The sequence below is a fragment of the Bubalus kerabau genome, chromosome 19 (assembly GCF_029407905.1).
Source record: "Bubalus kerabau isolate K-KA32 ecotype Philippines breed swamp buffalo chromosome 19, PCC_UOA_SB_1v2, whole genome shotgun sequence".
Taxonomy (NCBI): domain Eukaryota; kingdom Metazoa; phylum Chordata; class Mammalia; order Artiodactyla; family Bovidae; genus Bubalus; species Bubalus kerabau.
In genome coordinates, this window is record NC_073642.1 from 54,045,352 (window position 1) to 54,069,341 (window position 23,990).

Here is a 23,990-nt window from a genome sequence, read left to right on the forward strand (position 1 = left end):
TTAATGATTCAAACTACTACTTTTAAGGTTCAAACTAACTTTGATAGCTGAACCTGCCATACTAGATAAAATGAACTGCTGTAAATAAGCCTTTAGTGATGAGGTGATAAAGTGTTGGGGGAGGGGAAGTGTGCTATAGTTGTTTTATTAGTTCTCAGTCTTCTAGTTCCACCTGTGTCCCTGGGCTGTGAACTTACATGTGTTTCTCAGCACTCCTTAGGTAGGACAGGATGACCAGAGTGGGCTGGATTTGGGTATGTCTCTTCCTCTAGGTAGAAGGCTAGAGATATCTAGAATTGGCTGTTTCTAGTCTCTCAGGTCAATTAAGCTCTGATAAATCCCAACTGGGTTAGAGTCTCCTTAAATACTTTCTCCTGGGGACACATCTTGTTAAGGACAGCATATTCTGGAAAACTTCAAAATGGTTCCTTTTTCCAGCAGAAGCTGAAAGTGTGAGGGAAGTTCTCTCATTATTCGTTGTGAGAACCTGCTAAAACTCCAAGAGGTCAAACTTCAACTATGCTTTGGACCCTCTGGAGTTTTTAATTCTCAGAGTTGTCCACATTGAGCCTCCAGAAATTCATCAATGGCAGTAGCTGTACGCCAGCGCTAGCTTTCCATTAACATTTCAGCTTGTGGATTTCTGCTCAGGTAAGTTATGATTCTCTGTATTCGCCCATCTGTCTCTCCAATGCATGGGGGGACACTTTCGCTTACTTTTCTTATGGACCTAAGTGGTGTTGATTTTTCAGGTTAGCTTTTACCTGCTGTTAGGACAGAGTGACAATTTCCAAGCTATTTAAATGGCTTATGGGAAACTGTTAGTCCCAGTTTTTAGCTTTGGAGGTGCTCCTATGGTCTGTTACTTCATTGTTGTTGTTTTATAGTTATAAATAAGTTAAAGTAATGGGTTATCACTGAAAAACAAAAAATCAAAAGGCTGTCTTTTTAAACACTGTTTTTTCTCTTAATTCTGAAGAGATAACATTTCATGTAAAAACTCTTTTCACTTTTCTCCACAGCCCCTGAAATTACAGCAGTGCCTACCATGCTAATCTTCATGCAAATTTTATAAATATTTTTATTTAAACATGCACGGGTCTTAGTAGCAGCACACAGGATCTTTAGCTGCAGCATGCGAGATCTAATTTTTAGTTGCAGCACGTGGGACCTAATTCCCTGACCAGGGATGCAACTCAGGTGCCCTGCACTGGGAGTGTGGAGTCTTAGCCACTGGACCACCAGGGAAGTCTCATAATTTTTGATCAACCTCCTGACTCCAGTGACTACTTCTAATCCCTCCACAACAGCAAAGTACATCCACTGATAATTATTCTGTGTTACCTTGTGTGTTTCCTTGAAAAAGTCCCCAAACCTTTGTAAACCTTGCACTTTAATATCTAACATGATACTCTTTATTTCTTCACAAAAAGTCCAGCATTATCACTTTCAAGTCTTCTATCAGTTTCTACGGGTCAAAACTATTGGCCCGAAGACGCAATTTATGGAAAGAATGATGCATGGTGATGTAAAGAACTCAGGTTTTAGAACACATTGAAATCAGTCTAGTATAGGAGAGCATTGAGATTCAGTTTCACATACTTGTATTTGTAAGTGACAAATACAAGCAAATGATGCATTGGGTTGAATTAAACTCTAAGTGTGTATTACTATTTTCCCACTACAGGGGAAATATTTTCCTATTGCACTTAACCTAGCTGGGATGCCGCTTCAGAAAATTTCCCTGGAAACTTCCTTTCACAGTTCCAGTATGGACTCTGAAGTTGAATTCCTCAAGCTCAGATCCTGATCTTCACTTCGTTTTGTGATTTTGGTAAGTTACCAAATTATGTGTTTTTAAGTTTCCTCATCTTTATAGTGGGGTTTAGGTGTCAAAATTGTTTGATTGAATGTGGCAGAGTGTGTGATGTATTTCAGGCAAAGACCAGAAAAATGAAGACCTTGTGGTTAAAAATACTGAGAAATAAGTACAGTTAGAGCTTAGACCCAGAGGGTAGCAGTGTGGAGTGAAGTAGCAGATAGTGCCAATGTTTGAGATTAGAATGAACCTTATAATCTACATTTTAAAAGTAGTTTGTTCTTCTTTATGGGCACAAAGAAAGGCCACTGAAGTTTTTTTTTTTTAAAGATAAGATGGAATATTTCGGTTTAGAAAGAATTTTGTAACTGAATTCTCCAGGATGAATTTGAAAAGGTCAAAAATGGAGGCAGAAAAACCAGTTGAGAGGCTTGAGGCGCTGATGGGTGTATAAGGAAAAGGAGACAGGGGGTATTTGATTTAAAATCAACATCAAATGCATTTTATTTTATATAGAGTTGCATTAATACTATGTTAAATTAAGTAAATAGCACATTGATATTCATAAAAATAAATGGTAAATAAGGTATTACCTCTCAATTTAAAGCCATTTTATGTTGCTTCATTTGCTGCAGCAAGTACAGCAAAGCACTGTTATGTAGCCAGTACAGCCTTTCACAGTTTGCTCCAATTTAGCTTCTTGTATTTAACTATAGTTTTCTTTCTGCAGCCTTTATATTTAACTACCTTGTTCTACTTACAGTCCTTAAATCACCATAAATTTTCATTCCTCCATTGCTTTTGTTATCAGGAGTCTAAAGTTAATCTCATCTTCCTTTTCATTTTTAGTCTATAAATTCCAACTTAAGTGTCATCGCTTTCCTTTTTTGCTTCCTCCATCCATTCCTCTCTCCCATTTCTCCTTTTCTTTCTTTTTAAAGTTTGTTTATTTTAGCATTGATTTTTTTTTCATACCTACCACCCGTCTCCCCAATTTTAACAATCATTTCCCTTCATATAACATCTAACACAGGTGACAGGCAGTCATTAGTCACTTTTGTGTATGTATTAGGAGAGTCTCCCTTTTAGGGCTTTAAGATTTCATAAGTCTATAATTCGAAGGATTATTAAAGTAGTTTACTTATTCAACCTTGTTACTTCTCTATTTTTGAAATTTTAAAACACAGGCAATGTCAGCACTGACTCGGTTTCCATTTCTACATTTCTGTGGCCTTATTATTTATCTCCCTGGGATTTGTTTTTTAATTAAAAATAAATACAAAGATGATTGATACATATGTATCATTTCCCCCATGAGGTCCAAATGGCTATTGGGTAATCATATAGTCAAGCCTTTGGAAATACTTGAGTTAATACAGTGCACTGTATAGTTAAAGAAGCCTGTAAAGGCCCAAGCAATATTGTCCTAACAAATAGCCATGAATCATTACCTTCTCTGTCAGTTGATGTCCTCACCTGTCAGCCCTTAGAGCACTAGTCTTTATCAGCCCCTGTTATTTTCTAAGACTTGCAAGCCCTAGCACCCTGTAGTGCTTGCCTGGTAGAAAGTTGATCTACTCAGCAGAAATCTTAACATCCTGCAAAACCCCTTAAAGGTTAAGCTATTGTTACTGACATTTAACTGTAAAAAGTTGGTTAGTTCTCAAATCAATATAACTTTAAAAAGAAAATTGGTGTATATTACATTATACAATTCTTGTGATGGTATTATATTAACTTTAGTTTGAGACACAGCGATAGAGACAAGTGATTTGAGACAGAGAAAAAGTAGAAAACACTTTTAAATGTTAAGTTTATGACCTATGTCTGGCGTAACAAGATTCCATGGATGTTAACTACAAATGATGTAAGGTTGTCTTTTGTCCATATTGATAAAAATGTAAAGACTGTGGGAAAAGTTGCTTTTCAACAAACAGCATCAACAAAGGAAGTAGAGATTTGTTTTTTTGGATGTTGTCATGAGGGGCCTTAGATTAGGCGTCCCGGCAGGATCTCAAGTTCACAGACATTAACGTCCAGACATTCCATCATTTGCTCCTTAAAATTAGACAAATGATCCACTGTAGATAGAAATACTCCTCATTACAGGCTGTTGTCGGAGAAGGCAATGGCACCCCACTCCAGTACTCTTGCCTGGAAAATCCCATGGACAGAGGAGCCTGGTGGGCTCTAGTCCATGGGGTCGCTAAGAGTGGGACACAACTGAGTGACTTCACTTTCACTTTTCACTTTCATACCTTGGAGAAATAAATGGCAACCCACTCCAGTGTTCTTGCCTGGAGAATCCCAGGGATGAGGGAGCCTGGTGGGCTGCCGTCTATGGGGTCACACAGAGTCGGACACGACTGCCGCCACTTAAGCAGCAGCAGCAGCAGCACAGGCTGTTGTACATAAAATGCCTTTGTCCGTTTTATGAGTTGTATTGGTTGGTATGTATTCCTTCCTCAAGTCTTAGTTCAAAACTCCATCTGCTCTTGGAGATCTGTCAGAATCCAACAGTCTCTATTCAGTTTATTTTGCAATAAGCTGTATACAGTATTTCTTAATATAAGACCTAAGAAATATTCCCTTGCTCTTCTCTAAGCAATAAACACTGTAATTTTAATGTCAAAGGACCCTTTCTTATAACACCTTAATTAAAGATTTATGGTATCAATATCAGCATACATTTCTGTAAGCACTACAAGGGGTCAAACTCAGTACATGTATAAGACAATCACATTATCTTCCATGATTAAAAAGCAAATGTAAGAAAATAAGTTAAAAAGTAGTAAATGCATATCCTTTATGTAAATTCTCTACACTACTTATTTAAATTGGTGTTTTGATTAGATGGGTGCTAGAGGTCCTGGTAGCTTTATCCAATAATTCATTGAATTGTAGAAACTCTGTTATAGGTTAAAAGCAGGTACTTATGCTTTGACAATTACCAGACAAGAGTAGTACTAAAACACTCCAATTCATTTTAGAGTAAATTAATTTTCCAAACCAGTTATTGATTGATGTGTTACTTCTGCAAATGTTTAATAAATGCCTAATCAGAAACCATGTATCATAGTGAAATGGTAAACAAGAAATTTTCATGTTCATTTCTTAATATGATTTTCCCAAATCACTGTGGATGTAGACTCCAATTGTGCCAGTGGAAAAAGTTCCAAAATTACCCTTAAAACTGTGTCTCTGGATTTTTGAAGCCTCTAAGTCCTGATCACAAAAGACAGCTAAAGTTTTAATTGGCGTTTAAAAATCTTTGACAGCTAGTAATTTATTAACATATGTATTTTTTAATGTACTCTACTAGTTTTTTGGGGGGAGATATGCCGTATCTTTTCCATTTGAAAATACGTTGTCTTATATCTGGAAAATTTTACTAAATTGCTTTTTTGGAGAGGTCAGTTATGTATATGCTAGATCTTATTTGCTCATCTCTATAATTATCCTATTTATCACTTTAGTCTTTGCTTTGTCTCATATCATTTTAGTTTTTTAAAAAATTTTTTGTCCTCTCTAGACTTCATTTCCAGTGATTATAGAAGCGTCTCAGTTTTTTCATGCATTTCCAACTTTTTCTATTTATTTTTATTTTTTTTTTATTTAATTTGGGCTGTGCTGGGTCTTTGTTGCTGTGCATGGGCTTTCTCTAGTGTGGTGAAGCGGGGGCTGCTCTCTAGTTGGGCTGCTCAGGCTTCCTGTTGCAATGGCTTCTCCTGCGGCGGCAGGCAGGCGCTAGGGCACAAAGGCTCAGTGGTTGTAGTGGGCGCATGGGCTTAATTGCCCTGTGGTGTGTGGGATGGTAGTTCTCGGGCCAAGGATGGAACCCATGTCCCCTGTGTTTGCAGGTGGCTGCCTAACCACTGGGCCACTAGGGAGGTCCCTAAACTTTTCTATTTTTTAATGATCATTTTTTTCCTCCACTGCTTTGACTTCTCACATTTTTATATCTCTGTCACCTCAATATGTCAGGTGGTTCTAATCTGTACTCTAGCCCCATACAGGCCAATATGTTATTGTTCTTTAAGGTTTTAGTAATGCCTTTTTCAGGTTTCTTGTCTTGGCAATATTTTCTACTAAGTATTGTCTTCTGGAGAGGCTTTTTCCTGTTCCCTCCTGCCCACCGACCCACCTTTTCTTCTCTTCCTCCAGTTCTGTTTTTCCTCCTTCCCTCCCTTCCCTCTCTCTGTCTAGTACATTAGCATAGAGCCTATCCTGGCTGCTTCTTAGATTATATTATTCTTTGAAATAGTTGAGTACTCTTCCAGGACTGGCTCTTTGTAAGAGAGAGAGGTGTGTTTAACGTGTTTCGGAGGGAGAGGGTGCGCTTAGAGGATGAGTGTGTGTGTGTGAGAGAGAGAGAGAGGGAGTGAGAGAGAAAGAGGTAGGAACAGGAGGGGGACTGTTTTTCAAGCTAGATAACAGAGCATTGTTCTTGCGTCCTGGAGTTATGTTGTGTAAGCCTATTGAGTGCATTTAGCTCTCACTCCCCACAACCCTGACCCAGTTACCTAAGTTATGTAGCTGTGTGGCGATTCTAAAATTCAGTCTTTATTTCTCTCAACTGCAGGAAAAAAATTTCCTGTGAACCAAATATGGCCTGCCTATGGTATTTCTCATTTAGGTCCATTTCTGCTGCATCTTAGGCCAAAATAGCACTCAGAAAATCTCTTAGAGACAATACCCACATCTGTAGTAAACATAGACTTTGCTTCACTTTTGAGAATGGTAGTATTCCAGCTCTTTTCTGAGATCCTAGTCCAGAGATTCTCTTTCTGCTTCCACATCCATTTGTCTAGTTTTATCTCCTCTGTTCTGGCAGCTCCACCATCTAATTTGTGTTTTGTGGTTTTTAGCTCTCTTCATTTTCAGTGAAGATTGTGCTTGTAGTTTTAATTCTGCTGTATAAAATAGTATATCCCTCTATTTAAAATAACATGGTTTCCTCAGAGTATATACCTAGCAGTGGGATTACTGGATGGTGGTTGTTCAGTCGCTCAGTTGTGTCCAACTCTATGCAACCCCATGGACTGCAGAATGCTGGGCTTCCCTGTCCTTCACCATTTCCTAGAGTTTGCTCAGACTCATGTCGATTGAGTCGGTGATGCCATCCAACCATCTCATCCTCGGTCGTCCCCTTCTCCTCCTGCCTTCAATCTTTTGCGACATCAAGTTCTTTTCCAGTGAGTCAGCTCTTCGCATCAGGTGACCAAAGTATCGGAGGTTCAGTTTCAACATCAGTCCTTCCAATGAATATTCAGGACTGATTTCCTTTACGATTTACTGGTTTGATCTCCTTGCAGTCCAAGGGACTCTCAAGAGTCTTCTCCAACACCACAGTTCAAAAGCATCAATTCTTCGGCTCTCAGCCTTTTACATTGTCCAGTTCTCACATCCATATATAACTACTGGTAAAACCATAGCTTTGACTATACAGACCTTTGTAAGCTGAGTCATATGGCAGTTCTATTCCCAGTTTTTTAAGGAATTTCCCCACTCTTCTCCATAGTACCTGTACAGTTTTCATTCCCACCAACAGTGTAAGAGGGTTCCCTTTTCCCCACACCCACTCCAGCATTTATTGTTTATAGACTTTTTGATGATGGACATGCTGACTAGTGTGAGATGATACCTCATTGTGGTTTTGATTTGCATTTCTCTAATAATGAGTGGTATTGAGCATTTTTTCGTGTGTTATTAGCCATCTGCATATCTTCTTTGGAGAAATGTCTGTTTAGGTCTTCTGCCCACATTTTGATTGGGTTGCTCGTTTTTCTGGTATTGAGCTGCTTGAGCTGCTTATATATTTGGAGATTAATTATTTGGCAGTTGTTTTGTTTTCTATTATTTTCTCCCATTCTGAGGGGTGTCCTTTTACCTTCCTTCATTGTACAAAAGCTTTTAATTTTAATTATATCCCATTTGTTTAGTTTTGTTTTTATTTCCATTACTCTGGGAGGTGGGTCATAAAGATCTTGCTGCAATTTATGTCAAAGACTATTCTACCTACGTTTTCCTCTAAGAGTTTTATAGTTTCTGGTGTTACATTTAGGTCTTTAATCCATTTAGAATTTATTTTTGTGTATAGTGTTAGAAAGTGTTCTAGTTTCATTCTTTTGCATGTAGTTGACCAGTTTTCCCAGCACCACTTGTTGAAATAGGATGGAACATGTAATAAGAAGTGCTTTCAAATCATGAGACAAACCCAAGGGTTTCAAAAGAGATTTATGTTTTACATTGTGTGAGTCTTTTAGCTAAGCAGGAATGAAAAAAAAAAAAAAAAGAATTTCTTGAAATTTTGTCCCTTGAGGTATACTATTGAGAATATTCTAAAGGGTTGGCCAAAAAGTTTGGGTTTCCTGTAAGATGTTATGGAATATATAAATATTTCAGTAACCTGGGCTCCCTATTATATCTTTTACAATCTCTAAGTAATAATGAAAAATTTTTACATTCTTTACCTGGGTAATGACTTCATAATGCTCTTTCATATTAGTATGTCTTATTCCCCTCTAGATCATGAAGCTCTTTTGTTAAAAATAACATTTTACACATTTGTATGCCTTAGCAGAGAGCCAGGCACATATTTGGCATGTAAAATGTCCTTGTAAATTAAAGCCCTATAAATGCACGCTAAAAAGTTAAACGTTTTGTAACAAATATTTGAGATAAAAGACATTTATATATTCAGAGCCACTATTCTGTGCATCTAATAGGAATAGATAACATAGTATATGATATTTGTCTCAGAAAGTGTCTAAACAATCATTATCCTCAGCATGTTTAAGGTTAAAGCACTATATTTTTATAGCATTTAATCTAAACTCATAGAGCTAAAAATTATTTTCCAAATCCCTATCCAGGTGACATTTTTCATACCTATTAATCTCAGCCCTGTTTAATGGCACAGTTGACATCAAGGCTTGGACGACAGTACTTATAAAACTAAAAATAAAACAAAGCAAAATGAATATGTATCTATTGATTAAACTTCATTGGTTTTCCAAGATAGCTAAATCTTGGTTTCAGCAAATATCTTAGAAATCTTAATAGCTCCCTATTGAATCACTTCCACAATCCTTATTTTCAATATATTTTGGTTAAATAAATCAAATTTTGCTTGTATTTTGGCATATGATTTAAAATTTTTAGTGTTTTCCTCTTTCTCTGGTGTATCTCTCCTCCCCGTAGATTCTTTCCTATGCCATTCCTTGAGATGCAAGTTATTTTTCACATTATGCAAGCATAAGTATGAACTGTAAAAATATAATTCATAAAATGTATGTAATTCATCAGTTAGCCATTTGCCAAACTAACAGCTCTTCCCTGATTACCTGCCTGAAGACTGAAGCTTGTTCCGCGGAGCAGGTAGGTTCCAACGTCCCAGATTCATAAAAATCAATGCCAGACTCACACCCGAGCTCCCTGAAATGCTGATCTGAACTTGTGATGCTTTCCAACCCATCAGTAGTCTGAATTATAGCCAAAACTATCTCAAACAAAGGAGTCACAATTTGATTTTTTGTGACATTGTCTCTGATTCCTAACAGTGGCTAGCCTTGCACACAAACTGAAAACAGCTACTGATAAAATCAGTTACCTTTGAAAATGAAAACAATAATAATACTTTTGAATAAGTAATGCATGCACATAGTACAGCATTTTACTAACAGAAACCTATTGTGTAGCACATGGAACTCTGCACAATGTTAAATGTCAGCCTGGATGGGAGGGGGGTTTATGGGAGAATGGATACAGGTATATGTATGGCTGAGTCCCATCACTGTTCACCTGAGACTACCACAACATTGTCAATTGATTATACTCCAATACAAAATAAAAAGTTTAAAATTAAAAATAAGAATACATTTTCTTCTTTATTTTTCTCTTAATATCTCAAACACTCAAATAGAGGCATGCTTTATTTTCATCCTGTTTATATTTCCAGAGATATTCTATGTTTACCAAAACATGTTTATACTGGGGCTTCCCTGCTGGCTCAGTGGTAAAGACTTTGCCTGCCAGTGTGGAAGATACAGGTTCGATCCTTGGGTCAGAAAGATTAGCTGGAGAAGGAAATGGCAACCCACTCCAGTATTCTTGTCTAGAAAATCACATGAACAGAGAAGCCTAGCAGTCTGCAGTCCATGGGGTCGCAGAAAAGTTGGACACGACTGAGTGACCAAACAACAACAGCAGTGATGTTTATATTCTGTCTTTTACAAAAACGGTCCCATAACATAAACATTATTCTGGATTCCCTCCCCCCACTATTATGTATTACTGTTATGCATATACACATGTTGTTGAGTTTGGAAATTGGGGAGTAGAGGGAGAGTGCTCTGAAGTATGACCCAGCCAGTCAAGTTATCTTTCAATGAAGCAAAAAAAGAAAACAAAAGAAAAAGGAGCTGGATCTTTGTAGCTCAGTGCCAGTCAATCTTAGAGAGAGGAAGTAACTTCCCTGAGGAAGCAACTTCAGTTAGGCAAGTCCAATGAGCAACCCATTGTAGAAGAAGGGCAGTCATTAGCTATGAACACCCTCATTCATAGCAACTGGAAAATGGGTACACTGACCCACTAACTGAGACAGGGGGAGCATTTCATTACTAGTTTCTCTTTAATATTTGATAGTTTTGCTCAATGCTTGCTTCATTTGTAAGTCATTAAGGGGCAATACAAAATTATATGGAGTTCAAGGAAATCCATAAAATAGGCATGAATCCGGGAAGAGACTACAGGAAGATTTTGAATAAGGCCTGCCTTCAACAAAACTAATACACCAATATCTCACATACAGCCTACAAAGAACAAGAACTTGAACTTAGCATCCAATCCCTGTCTGCCCTCTATAGAATTGTTGTTCTGTACAGCACAGGGCAGGGGACAGGTTTTCACTCAGCAAGATAAGGACAAAAGGCACAAAATGCAATGAAAGCTAAGACCATTGAGGACAAAGGAAACAGATTTGGACTATGTAAGCCAGGAAGAGCATTTGCAATGCTGACAATGAATTCTTAACACAGGAACAGAAGACTTAGTTAGAGAAGTATGTTCGAGAAATTACTGAGGAAATGAGAGAAGACGATGAATAGGTTATTTGTTTTTTAAAGTTAGCTGGGATCATGTTACAAAAGCAGATAGTTTTAAATGGATTTAGGATTTATGCTCAGAAGACAATAAGTTTCACGTAAAATGTAGATCAGCTAGGCAGAGATGTAGGAAGATGAAATTGGACTCGTGGGTTAGAATCAGATTATGAACTCACTATAAAATAGCTATAGTCCTTTCATAATCAGAGCAATCAAAAATGTTTTTCAAATTGGAAACTTCCATTGATTAAAATATGGTGATGTCTGTAGTATAGGTTTTGTTTAACTGGGCTGGGAATTTCATTTATATGTTAATACATTGGGCTAATTCAAATTCCATGGTTTGTATAATGCATCCCAGCAGATAATTTTTACATCCACATAGCTCAATTATGCTCATGTAATGTTTTTTAAATATTGTTTTAACATTTATTTTTAAAGATAAGATTTTTTTTTATTGGACATTATTGCCAAGAGTCAAGATGAAATATATTTTTACATTTTTATATCAAAGTGACAAGATGCTGATATTTTTACCTGTCATTTAAAAAATAACCTACATTTTCTTTTTTTATATATTAAATTGTTATTTATAAGTTTTAACGTTTTGTTTAAAGTCAAATAAACACTGGCAAATGTATTCTTCCTTAGAAATAACCTCAGTGAATATTTGATGAAAAACTCAGTCAAATGATTGTTGAATCATTTGCATCCAACTTTATTTCAAATCTCATCTTGATCTAGAAGTAGAATTTGAAGACGCTGATCACTCTTACCTCCCAAAACATTCATGAGGCTTTTAAGAATAGTATGATTTCTTCATTTCCTTTTGCATTCACTGATCATTTATTTAATGACCTTTGCTTAGTCATACTTATCTCTCTAAACTTTTATTGCTGGTGCCTCCAGGTTTCAAATCGTGAGTCTCTTCACTTTTATGTCACTTAATCTCTTGATGATCTCATCCAGTCTATGGCATTAAAAACCATCCTCCCACTGTGTTTGCATGCTAAGTTGCTTCAGTCATGCCTGACTCTTTGTGGCCTTATGGACTGTAGCCCACCAGGCTCCTCTGTCCATGGGATTCTCCAGGCAAGAATACTGAAGTGGGTTGCCATGTCCTCCTCCAGGGGATCTTCCTGACTCAGGGATCAAATCTGGGTCTCCTGCATTGCACGTGGATTCTTTCACCGCTGAGCCACCCTCTGTTGAATCCCCAAATCACATCTCTTTCCTTGGCCTTGCCCATGAACATTAGACTCACATTTAAGCAAGCACTCAATATCTCTTCACCATTTTCATCTCAAATTCCACATCAATCCAAATATCAATTGCATCTCAAATTCACCATTTTCAAAAGTGAATTCTAATCTTGGCTTCATGACTGCAAGTTCCAAAATCTCCTCATATTAACCCATGATTGTTCCATCTCGGTGATAGCTCAGGTCAAATATTGGAGTCACCTAGAACACTTTCCTTCTCTTCTTTATGACTTCCAATCTTTCAACAATATTTTCTTGGCTCAACTTTTAAAGTAGGACTAGACTTTTTACCTCTTCTTAATACCTCTACTACAACCACGTCATATCACAGACATATCTCACCTGGGAAATTGCAAGTACCTTTTTAAATCTGATGTAACTCTTGGTCCTCTTCTGTTGATTTTCTGATTAACTGCCAGAGATATCCTGTTAAAAAGCAAGTTGGAGATTTCACTATTTGTTCAAAAGCCTCTGAAGTTTCCAGTATTACTCAGAAGAAAATACAAAGTCAGGAAAGCCTGTAAAACCCTACATGATCTCCAATCCCAGCTGCCTCTTCAAGGTTATCTCCTGACACTTTGCCATCGCTTTCTATTCTCATCACAGTGGAGTCCTTGCAGTATTTCATTGCTGGTTCAAAGCCTTTGCATGTGTTGTTCCCTGTTGCTGAAATTCCCTTTTCCAGATAACTGTGTGGCCCATGGTTTTGTATTCCTCATGTCTTTATTCAAGTATTAACTTTTCACTAGTAAATTGCCCTCCTCTGTCACTACCTCCTCTTTTCTACTGTATTTTCCTTTGTAGAAGACTGAACATCTAATATACTATATATATATATTCATACTTATCTTTGTCTCCCTCTCTTCATTATAAAATCCATGAGTCAAGGTAGCATTATTTTTTTGTGTATTTCTATATCTTTGCTTCTATAACAATAAATAGAATATGTTTATGCTTCTATTAACATTTAATAAATGAATAAAATTACTTGTCATAGTGCATTAGTTATAATGTGGTGAATAATTATAAGTACATTGTATAATGTCAAATGCATCTATAATTAAAGAGATGCTGAAAACAACTCAAAAGTTGTTTTCACAAGTATATTCATCAGGACATCTTTCATAATATTTAAACATTTAAAATAAATTTAAAATAAGTTTTAAGTAGTTAAATGATTATTCCTTTTTGTAGTGAAGTACAATAAGGCCAATAACATCATGCTATATTTATAAATAGCAGGATAACATGAGAAAATATTTCAATTCTATTTATGAATATGTTAACAGCTTAATTATACTTCATTATAAACATGAGCATACATATACACAAGCGTGTATTTCTCTTTCTTTATATATATTTACATATGCATTTGGAGAGAGATATGGAAAGTAAAGAGGAAGAGAGGGAGGAAGGGAAAAGTTCCTCATTTATGCATAAGAAAGTGAAAATGTCAGTCACTCAGTCATCCCAATTCTCTATGATCACATGGTCTATAGCCCACCAGGCTCCTCTGTCCATGAAATCTGCCAGGCAAGAATACTGAAATGGTCAGCCATTCCCTTCTCCAGGGGATCTTCCTGACCTAGGGATTGAACCCGAGTCTCCTGCATTGCAGGTGGATTCTTTACTGGCTGAGCCCAAGAAGGCACAATAAATGTTAAAAATAATAATAGATAACTTATAGATATGATATAATTTGTCTTCAGAGATTTGTACTATGATGTTAATTGTTTCTTCACATATTTTGTCTGAAAATAAATTTGAAAGATCATGCTACATATTGGCTTTAAGTGTAAATTACTTTATTTAGCAGTGCTCACCCAGTTAGAATAAAATGTTGCAGATAATTTGAATATGTGTCAGATTTTTGCACCTCACCAGAAGCAGTTACAGTCTTAGCTTTCCTATTTTCTCAAGTATGCCACATAGCTTTTATGTTTGATACACTGAGGACAGTTTTATGCAAAATACTAAATTTCTCTACAGGTACATCAGGTCAGAGACCACTTCCATTTTCTAGCATCACAGTGAAAATATCCTCTCAATTTTTATCACAAACATGTTGAGAAAAAGTAATAGAGGCCAAAATTAGAAACACAATAAAGATACTGCAAAAGCAAATTCAAAGAATTGACTTTGAAACATGCAAAGATGCATTAAATCCAAATGTGTTTTTAAAAGAGTTCTTAATCTATTTTTATTAAAACATATTTCATTGTTTTATATCCCTCTCTTCAGAGAGATAAATGGTCTGCAAGTATGGCATGACCTTTTAGTTTTTCCAGTGAATCCTGAAGTTAAAGGATTGTTCAGACCCTTGGTAATATCAAACATTTCTGCATAAGCATGCCCTTTTGCCCTCTGATAGTGTCACTTATTTTTGTCTGATTATCTTCTCTGGTAGCTCAGATGGTAAAGCGTCTGTCTGCAATGCAGGAGACCTGGGTTCGATCCCTGGGTTGGGAAGATGCCCTGGAGAAGGAAATGGCAGCCCACTCTCCTACTCTTGCTTAGAAAATCCCATGGACAGAGGAGCCTGTGTAGGCTACTGTCCATGGGGTTGCAAAGAGTCAGACATGACTGAGCAACTTCATTTCTACTTTCTTTCTCCTTCTCATATATGTTTAAGTATCATATGCTGTATTATTGCTGATTCACCTTCACATACTCTCTCTTGTCATTTTTTATACTTCTTAGGTGTTTGTTTTTGTTGAAGTGTTTTTGTTTTTATGGTTTAACTACTGCTGATAACTATTTCACCATTATACAACAATACCTTGAAGACAATTTTCTTCCAGTGGGAATAACAAAAAGCTATTTGTCTCTATAAAAGAAGTACTATTTTCAAAGGAAAGACAGAGAAATTCTTTCCAAAAGGAGTTTGAATTAAAGACATCCTCATCCTCATTAACTTTCACAACACCATGGAATCCGGGAGCCTATGATCTCATATAATTCTCATTAACCAAGATGATGATCCAAAGGTGATATCTTTAGAAACCTGCAGGAAGTCATGAAGAACATGATTGAGTAATCTCACCTTCATGTAGTAAATGGTAAGATTACAAGGGAATCCAAATATTAAGGAAAATGATTTCATTAATGGTTGAAGAATGGGTCAACATAAAGGTCTAAAATCCAATTTCTTCTCATTTCATAAAGTAAGTCATTCTAAAATCTCTTTGGAATATTAAGACAGAAAAATATGGCCAACAACAACCAAGTCCTAATTTCCACAAACAAAGTCAAAGGAAGAGTTGAATATTATGTAACATCTGGATAATTTTATTTTCAATCAGTTTTTTATAAGCTTGGCCTACTTAAACTCAACTATTACTTCCCTGATGGCTCAATAGTAAAGAATCATCATCCCAATGCCGAAGATAGTGATTTGATTCCTGGGTTGGGAAGATCCCCTGAAGAGGGAAATGGCAACCCACAGTATTCTTGCCTGGGAAATCCCATGGACTGTGAAGTGTGGTGGGCTACATTTCATGGGGTCACAAAAGTCAGACATGTCTTAATGACTAAACAACAGCATTGTGTCCTGTTATATAAACTAAACCATGAAAATTATAATAGTAAAAACCATACACGAAGAGGTAAACAGAGAAGCATAAGACCGTTTATGAGTTAAACGACATATAAAGTCTTCTTCAAAGTATTTATCATATGTAATAAAGTTCAGAGATAACATGTAAATATAAAACAATTTTGCCTATCAGAACTAACAAAGTAAGTAGTAAAGATATAATACCCCCAAAAAAGACACCAGGAAAGATAATATTGAAGGAAAAAAGAAACCAAGTAACAATCTAAATTGGTTGATTTAATTAATTCAGTTGGACAATTTTAAAAATCGATTTTGTGAAACTCAGTGATATTATGGCTACTTTCCTAAAATTGCTGGTTACTGTTTCAGAATCTGTTTGTTTAGATATCCCTCATGTGCTTCTTGAATGGTATTACTTAAAATAAGTGATTAATACTTTGTTGGTTGTTACTTCATTTTATAGTCTCATCTTCTAATATTTTTTACTTTATCAATACCCATCCTTTGAAAGACACTGAGAGAAGGAAATACAAGTATGCTTCATTTTATTGTGCTTTACTTTACTGCTCTTAGATTTTACAAATTGAATACTTGTGGCAACCTGTATCAAGCAAGTCTTTTAAACACAATGTTTCCAACAGCATTTGGTCACTTCATGTCTTTGTGTCACATTTGGTAATTCTTGTGATATTTCAAACTGTTTCATTATTATTTATTGTGATTTGTGATCAGGGAGTGATCTTTGATGTTATTTACTACTATGGCCCACTGAAGACTCAGATGATATTTAGCATATTTTAGTAATAGAGTATTTTTAATTAAGGCACACACATTGTTTTTTTTAGGCATAATTCTGTTGCATACTTAACAGACTACACTATAGTATAAATGTTACTTTTATATGCAACTGGTAAATAAAAAAATCCATGTAACTTGCTTTATTGCAATATAGACTATTGTGGTGGTCTGGTATTACCTTAGAATATCTCTAACATATGCCTGTAGTGAAAAAGAAAAGGAACATGTCTGGTATCAAGAAATTTGCTTATTTTTTTGCAGGAGATAATAACACAACATGAGTTATAACAGTATATAAGAGAAAGAGCCATATCTGAGTAAGAGATAAACACTTTTGGACTTTGGTGAAGGAAGAAATTATTTTTTCCTAAAAATAATATTTATGGCATTCTTTATGCATGACAAAGAACACAGAAAACAAAATGCTATCATAATCATAAACTTACTTGATGTATCTTGGTGTTTTAGTGTGCTTTATGCATTTATTCTGTACCATATCCCTAGATTATTCAGTAAAATTTTGTTTCAGTTGAATGACTAAATAAAAATAATAAGGCGAGAAATAGGAAAGGGAGATAAGGGTACACACTTCGCGTTGCAAAATAAATGAGTCACAGGTACAAAATGTACAATGTGGGGAATACAGTCAATAATTATATTTTATATTTGTAAGGTGACAAATGGTAACAACTTACTGTGATGATCATTTTATAATGTGTAAAATGTCAAATTACTAGTAGTTTCATAGAAACTAACAATGTCATTGGTCAATCATAATTCAAAAACAAACACACTAACTCATAGAAAAAGGGATTAAATTTGTGGTTATCAGAGGTGGGTGGGGTGGGTAAGGGGAGAAGAAATTGGATGAAGGCAGTTGAAAGGTACAAACTTCCATTTATAAAATCTATTGGTGTGTGTGCGCTTAGTTGCTCAGTCGTATCCAACTCTTTGCAACCCCATGGATGGTAGCCTGCCAGGCTCCTCTGTCCACAGAATTCTCCAGACAAGAATACTGGGAGTGAGTAGCCATTCCCTTCTCCAGGGGATCTTCTCAACCCAGGGATCTAACCCAGGTTTCCTGTATGCTGCTATATGTTATATATAAAAGCTATTATGCATAATTCTAAGAGTTCTTATAATGAGGAAAAACAGTTTTTATTTTCTATTTTTAAACATTTTGAGCCTATATGAGAGGATGGACACCCACTGAACTTACTGGGATAATCATTTCATGAGGTATATAAGTCAAATCATTATGCTCTACACTTTAAAATTATTTAGTGTGTGTTTGCCTGTGTTAGTTGCTCAGTCATTTCCAACTCTTTACAACCCCATGACTGTAGCCTGCCAAGTTCCTCTGTCCATGGAATTCTCCAGGCAAGAATACTGGAGTGGGTTCCCATTCCTGTCTCCAAGACTTATTTAGTACTGCATGTCAAATATATCTCAATAAAAGTGGAAGAAAAAATAATAAAGTTTCTATTTAGGTAATAGATACTAAAATATGAGAAACTCCTATAAATAGGTTTTATATAATTCACTACATAGTTAAAGGCTGGTTTCTCAAAGTAGTTTCTTTGAATAAAGTTGATGTGTTTTACAGTAATTCTACCTGTTCTAAAGAAAAATAGTTTCAAATACTTTGCTTATGTTTTTGTGTTTTAATGTTAATCTTATGTCAAATTTTACAGAATTATATAATTCATTTTTATTTTTTAACTTATTTAACCTTTAAAATCGAGATATAATTGACCTATAATATCATAGTACTCTCAAGTGTATAACATACCACATAATATTTCTACATGTTGGAATAATCTACAGTAAGTCTAGTTAACATTCATTTAGTACACATAGTTAAAAATTTGTATTCTTGTGATAAGAACTTTTTAGAATTACCTCTCTTCAGTTCAGTTACTCAGTCGTGTCCGACTCTTTGCAACGCCGGAGGACACCAGGCCTCCCTGTCCATCACCAACTCCCAGAGTCCACCCAAAACCATGTCTTGGCAACCTTCAAATTACAATACAGTGTTATTAAGTGTTGTCATCATGCTGTAAATGATGTACTGTTCCAGCAATTAATGGATTTTTCACTGGAAGTTTGCATCTTTTGGCCACCTTCACCCATTTGCCCATCCTCAGCCCAGCCTCTGGCAACCACCAGTCTGTTTTTTTGGTTTTTTGTTTTGTTATTTAGATGCCAGATGAAATCCGGAGAAGGCAATGGCAACCCACTCCAGTACTCTTGCCTGGAAAATCCCATGGACGGAGGAACCTGTGTAGGCTGCAATCCATGGGGTCGCTAAGAGTCGGACACGACTGAGCGACTTCACTTTCACTTCTCACTTTCATGCTTTGGAGAAGGAAATGGCAACCCACTCCAGTGTTCTCGCCTGGAGAATCCCAGGTATGGGGGAGCCTGGTGGGCTGCCGTCTATGGGGTCGCACAGAGTCAGACACGACTGAAGTGACCTGGCAGCAGCAGCAGCAACATAAGTGAAATCACAGAGTATTTATCTTTCTCTAATTTATTTCACTTAGCATAATGTCCTCAAGGACCACCCATGTTTTCAGAAACAGTGAATATCCTTCTTTTCCATAAACAAGTAAGTGAAAGTCACTCAGTAGTGTCCAACCTCTTTGGCATCTACTGGGTAATTTGGTGGAACAAAACCTCTTTTTGCTAAGATTCACTTAGCCCTATTGAAAATAGCCCGTGGCAACCCCACCATGGAAACATTCAACAATTCAACAAACTCTGGAAATTATCTGGGCTCTGTTGATAAATCAGTGATACCTGTTACATTTAATCTCCACTCTAGAATTCCTGAGCAAATAGGTGAGGGGTTGGAATTCAGACATCCATCCATAATTCCACTATAGCTTTTTAAGATGTGGCTTAGCCATGAGTGAGTCCTTGATCTAGACTGAGATGGACATATTTACATGTTCTAATTTTTCCAAGCCCTGACCAGTAAGATAAGAGCCTCATAAAGCTATTTTATAAAATCTCCCCTTTTCAAATTTTGATCTCATTTTTATATTCCTGGGGGAGGTGCTAGAACTCAAAAGTGGTGGATCCTTTTCTCCAAAAAGCTCCAAATGCATATTGGTCTCACAATCATTTTGGTATATAATTCTGTCTCACTGACATTTCAGTAGAAGCTGAGGAAGAATGAGTCCTTTTTTAGTGTCCTGTTACAAAGATTTAAAATGCAGGAAACACATACTTTTGTATGTAATGGAAATGGTTGGGAGTGCTTTATTTTTAATGGACAGCATAAATGCAAATTCAAAAAAGATTTCTTCAGGTTTTATATTTCACTTTTATAAAAAAAAGAGTATAATATTCAGATTAAACAGAGACAGGCACCATCACATTAGAGCTACTCCACAGAGAGGAAATTAAAGGCTGAGCACTCCAAGTAAAAGGCACATTATTGCTTTTCAAACACCTAATTTCTCTCAGTGGTGTGGGAGATATAATGACAGGTAGTACTTCTGCAACTTAAGTGGCTCTTACACATTATCTGCTTTTATGGTGTAAACTGCTTTGCAGTTTTTAATTTTTCAATCTTCAAGGAAGTATAAGAGCAGAGCAATCATGTACATAAGATCATCATACTTTTTTCATCTTTCAAAGCAACAATTTGTGACTCTAATAGTACAGGGTTGCATTTCATGTTTCTGAATTCAATTTTTCTTCACATTCTTAGTTTTTTTCTCTCTGGTTTTAGGAAAGAATATCTAAAATTATTTGTTTTTTCTTATACTAACATATAACTTGGGAGAAGGCAATGGCACCCCACTCCAGTACTTTGCCTGGAAAATCCCGTGGATGGAGGAGCCTGGTAGGCTGCAGTCCATGGGGTCGCTAAGAGTCGGACATGACTGCGCGCCTTCACTTTCACTTTTCACTTTCATGCATTGGAGAGGGAAATGGCAACCCACTCCAGTGTTCTTGCCTGGAGAATCCCAGGGATGGGGGAGCCTGGTGGGCTGCCGTCTGTGGGGTCACACAGAGTCGGACATGACTGAAGTGACTTAGCAGCAGCAGCAGCAACATATAACTTTGGACCATGTAATTTAAATAGGATGTGATATGTTTGCCTTTAAAAAGAAAATATGTCTAAGACAAAATATGATACTGGGTAATAAGAACGAGTGACTATTATTTTTCATATATATGTTATTGTTTATATGAAAGAACCTTCAATATTTTAAAGATTAAAAAAAATGTAATTTCTCAATGGCATCACTAACTAATCAAGAAAAATGAGCCTGAAGATCTCTAACACTAAAGAGTCAGTCCTAATGTATGCGTGACAATGACAGAACATTTGCATAATAAGTCTTTTTCATACTATAGATTTTACCCTGGATAAATATAGAGATTTTTGACTTTGGTAATTTAATTTCTGTGGCAACTTATTGTTTTTACTTAATTTGTGATTTTGGAATGGAGAAATGATAACCAGTTTCTTTCTCTTGGATTTTTCTCTATTTTTAAATGGACCAGAAAAACATAATAAATTCCTTTAACACAACAAAAATTAGAATATTTTAAAATTAGGCAACAAATCCATTTCCTGTAAATAAGGGAGGATAGGCTGATCTTAGAAGAATTTGAGTGAAAAACATCTATTGCCTGCATTTATTCAACAAATCAGAGAAGGCAATGGCAACACAGTCCAGTACTCTTGCCTGGAAAATTTCATAAATGGAGGAGCCTGGTAGGCTGCAATCCATGGGGTCACTAGGAGTCGGACACGACTGAGCGACTTCACTTTCACTTTTCACTTTCATGCACTGGAGAAGGAAATGGCAACCCATTCTAGTGTTCTTGCCTGGAGAATCCCAGGGATGGGGGAGCCTGGTGGGCTGCTGTCTATGGGGTCACACAGAGTTGGACACGACTGAAGCAACTTAGCAGCAGCAGCAGCAGCACTCAACAAATAATAAGAAGCTATTCTGTCTAGCACTAGATGTGACACCAAGAATGAATGAGGGAATCAGACAGAAAATATATATTTTCTAAATTCACTCAGCTTACATACCAAACAGACATAGTGATCATGACAATTTTACCACACACAAATAAATATATAATGACAAATAATGATAAACTGTGTGTGTGGAGAAGGGGGACCTGAATAAACATGAAGGACCTGATTTATGTTGAATTGTCAGAAGAGTCTTTCTGCAAGAAAACCTACAGGATAGTAGAGCATGACCAGGTAAAGATTTAACAGGTGGTCTTTCCAGCAGTAGGATACACATGAATATCCTGGGAATAAGAAAAGGTTTGGCATATTCCAAGGAGTATGAGTAAGGAAGCAGCATATACAGACATTTTCAAGGGAGTCAAGGGTTAAATCTGGAACACCTTATTTTTTTGATGAGTACATGCATCTGGAACTTGGAAAATAATGAAGGTGAGAGATAGAAACTTAGTAATCAATAACACAAAAATACAAAAAAGATCTTCATGACCCAGATAATCACGATGGTGTGATCACTCACCTAGAGCCAGGCATACTCGAATGTGAAGTCAAGTGGGCCTTAGGAAGGAAGCATCACTACGAAAAAGCTAGTGGAGGTGTTGGAATTCCAGTTGAGTTATTTCAAATCCTGGAAGATGATGCTGTGAAAGTGCTGCACTCAATATGACAGCAAATTTGGAAAACTCAGCAGTGGCCACAGGACTGGAAAAGGTCAGTTGTCATTCCAATCCCAAAGAAAGCCAATGCCAAAGAATGCTCAAACTACCACACAATTGCACTCATCTCACATACTAGTAAAGTAATGCTCAAAATTCTCCAAGCCAGGCTTCAGCAATACATGGACATGGACATGGACATGGAACAACCACCTGACCTGCCTCTTGAGAAATCTATATGCAGGTCAGGAAGCAACAGTTAGAATTGGACATGGAACAACAGACTGGTTCCAAATAGGAAAAGGAGTATGTCAAGGCTGTATATTGTCACCCTGCTTATTTAACTTATATGCAGAGTACATCATGAGAAACGCTGGGCTGGAAGAAGCACAAGCTGGAATCAAGATTGCCAGGAGAAATATCAATAACCTCAGATATGCAGATGATACCACCCTTATGGCAGAAAGTGAAGAACTAAAGAGCCTCTTAATGAAAGTGAGAGAGGAGAGTGAAAAAGTTGGCTTAAAGCTCAACATTCAGAAAACTAAGATCATGGCATCAGGTCCCATCACTTCATGGCAAATAGATGGGGAAACAGTGTCAGACTTTATTTTTCTGGGCTCCAAAATCACTGCAAATGGTGACTGCAGCCTTGGAATTAAAAGACTCTCGCTCATTGGAAGGAAAGTTATGACCAACCTAGATAGCATATTGAAAAGCAGAGACATTACTTTGCCAACAAAGGTCCACTCCATCTAGTCAAGGCTATGGTTTTTCCAGTAGTCATGTGAGAGTTGGACTATAAAGAAAGCTGAGGGTTGAAGAATTGATGCTTTTGAATTGTGATGTTGGAGAAGACTCTTGAGAGTCCCCTGGACTACAAGGAGATCCAACCAGTCCATCCTAAAGGAAAGCAGTCCTAAATGTTCATTGGAAGGACTGATGTTGAAGCTGAAACTCCAATACTTTGGCCATATGATGCGAAGAGCTGACTCATTTGAAAAGCCTCTGATGCTGGGAATGATTACAGTCAGGTTCTGGGAATGATTACAGTCAGGAGGAGAAGGGGATGACAGAGGATGAGATGGTTGGATGGCATCAACGACTCAATGAACATGAGTTTGAATAACTCCGGGCGTTGGTGAGGGACAGTGAGTCCTGGCATACTGCATTCCATGGGGTCATAAAGAGTTGGACACACCTGAGCATCTGAACTGAACTGAACTGAATCATATTTTATTATGTGTATGTGAAAATATTTAAAATCTACATAACAGGAGAATTTATACATGAATAAGACAAGATATTAAATACAAGATCAGTCTGTAAAACTAATTTTTATTTCTATTAACTAGTAGCAATCTAACATAACATTAATATGTTGTCCATTAACAATAACATCAAAAATCATCAATTTGTAAAGAGACATACAAAATCTCTATGCTGCAAACTAGAAAAAAACATTGCTGAAAGGCAGTAGAGAAGAGTTATATTTAAAGAAGAAATATGTCTTCTGAAACTATGCTCTGCTCCTTATATGAGTGCTTGGTTACATATATGTGAAAATTTGCATTACTACTTATTTATGATATGTATGCTTTTCTTAATCCATGTTATACTTTGTTGAAATGTTCATTAGGAAACGTAAACAGGACATTTACCATAGAAGATATATGAACAGACAATTCTTAGAGAAACAAAAAAGATTAAACCTGCTATGGATAGAGATAGATTTATAATTATAGGTATAGATGCAAATTCATTCCAGTCTCAAAAATAACATGGAT

At 36.5% G+C, this 23,990-nt stretch overlaps 1 protein-coding gene across 47 annotated transcripts in view; it reads left to right on the plus strand.

Annotated features, from left to right (window-relative positions):
* The first annotated feature begins 377 nt into the window (after positions 1-377).
* LOC129633625 (uncharacterized) overlaps positions 378-23,990 on the plus strand; it is a 176,388-nt gene continuing 152,775 nt past the window's right edge. For 18 of the 47 annotated variants that reach the window (XR_008705160.1, XR_008705119.1, XR_008705141.1 and 15 more), the window contains exons 1-2: positions 397-651; positions 1,688-1,834. The gene's annotated coding sequence lies outside the window, so the exon portion shown is untranslated. Of the gene's footprint in view, positions 652-1,687; positions 1,835-9,175; positions 9,595-9,779; positions 9,799-12,604; positions 12,624-14,592; positions 14,612-14,885; positions 15,002-16,800; positions 16,821-18,741; positions 21,088-23,990 lie in introns of those variants that run through there. The other 29 variants (XR_008705127.1, XR_008705135.1, XR_008705134.1 and 26 more) reach the window with 15 other exon arrangements.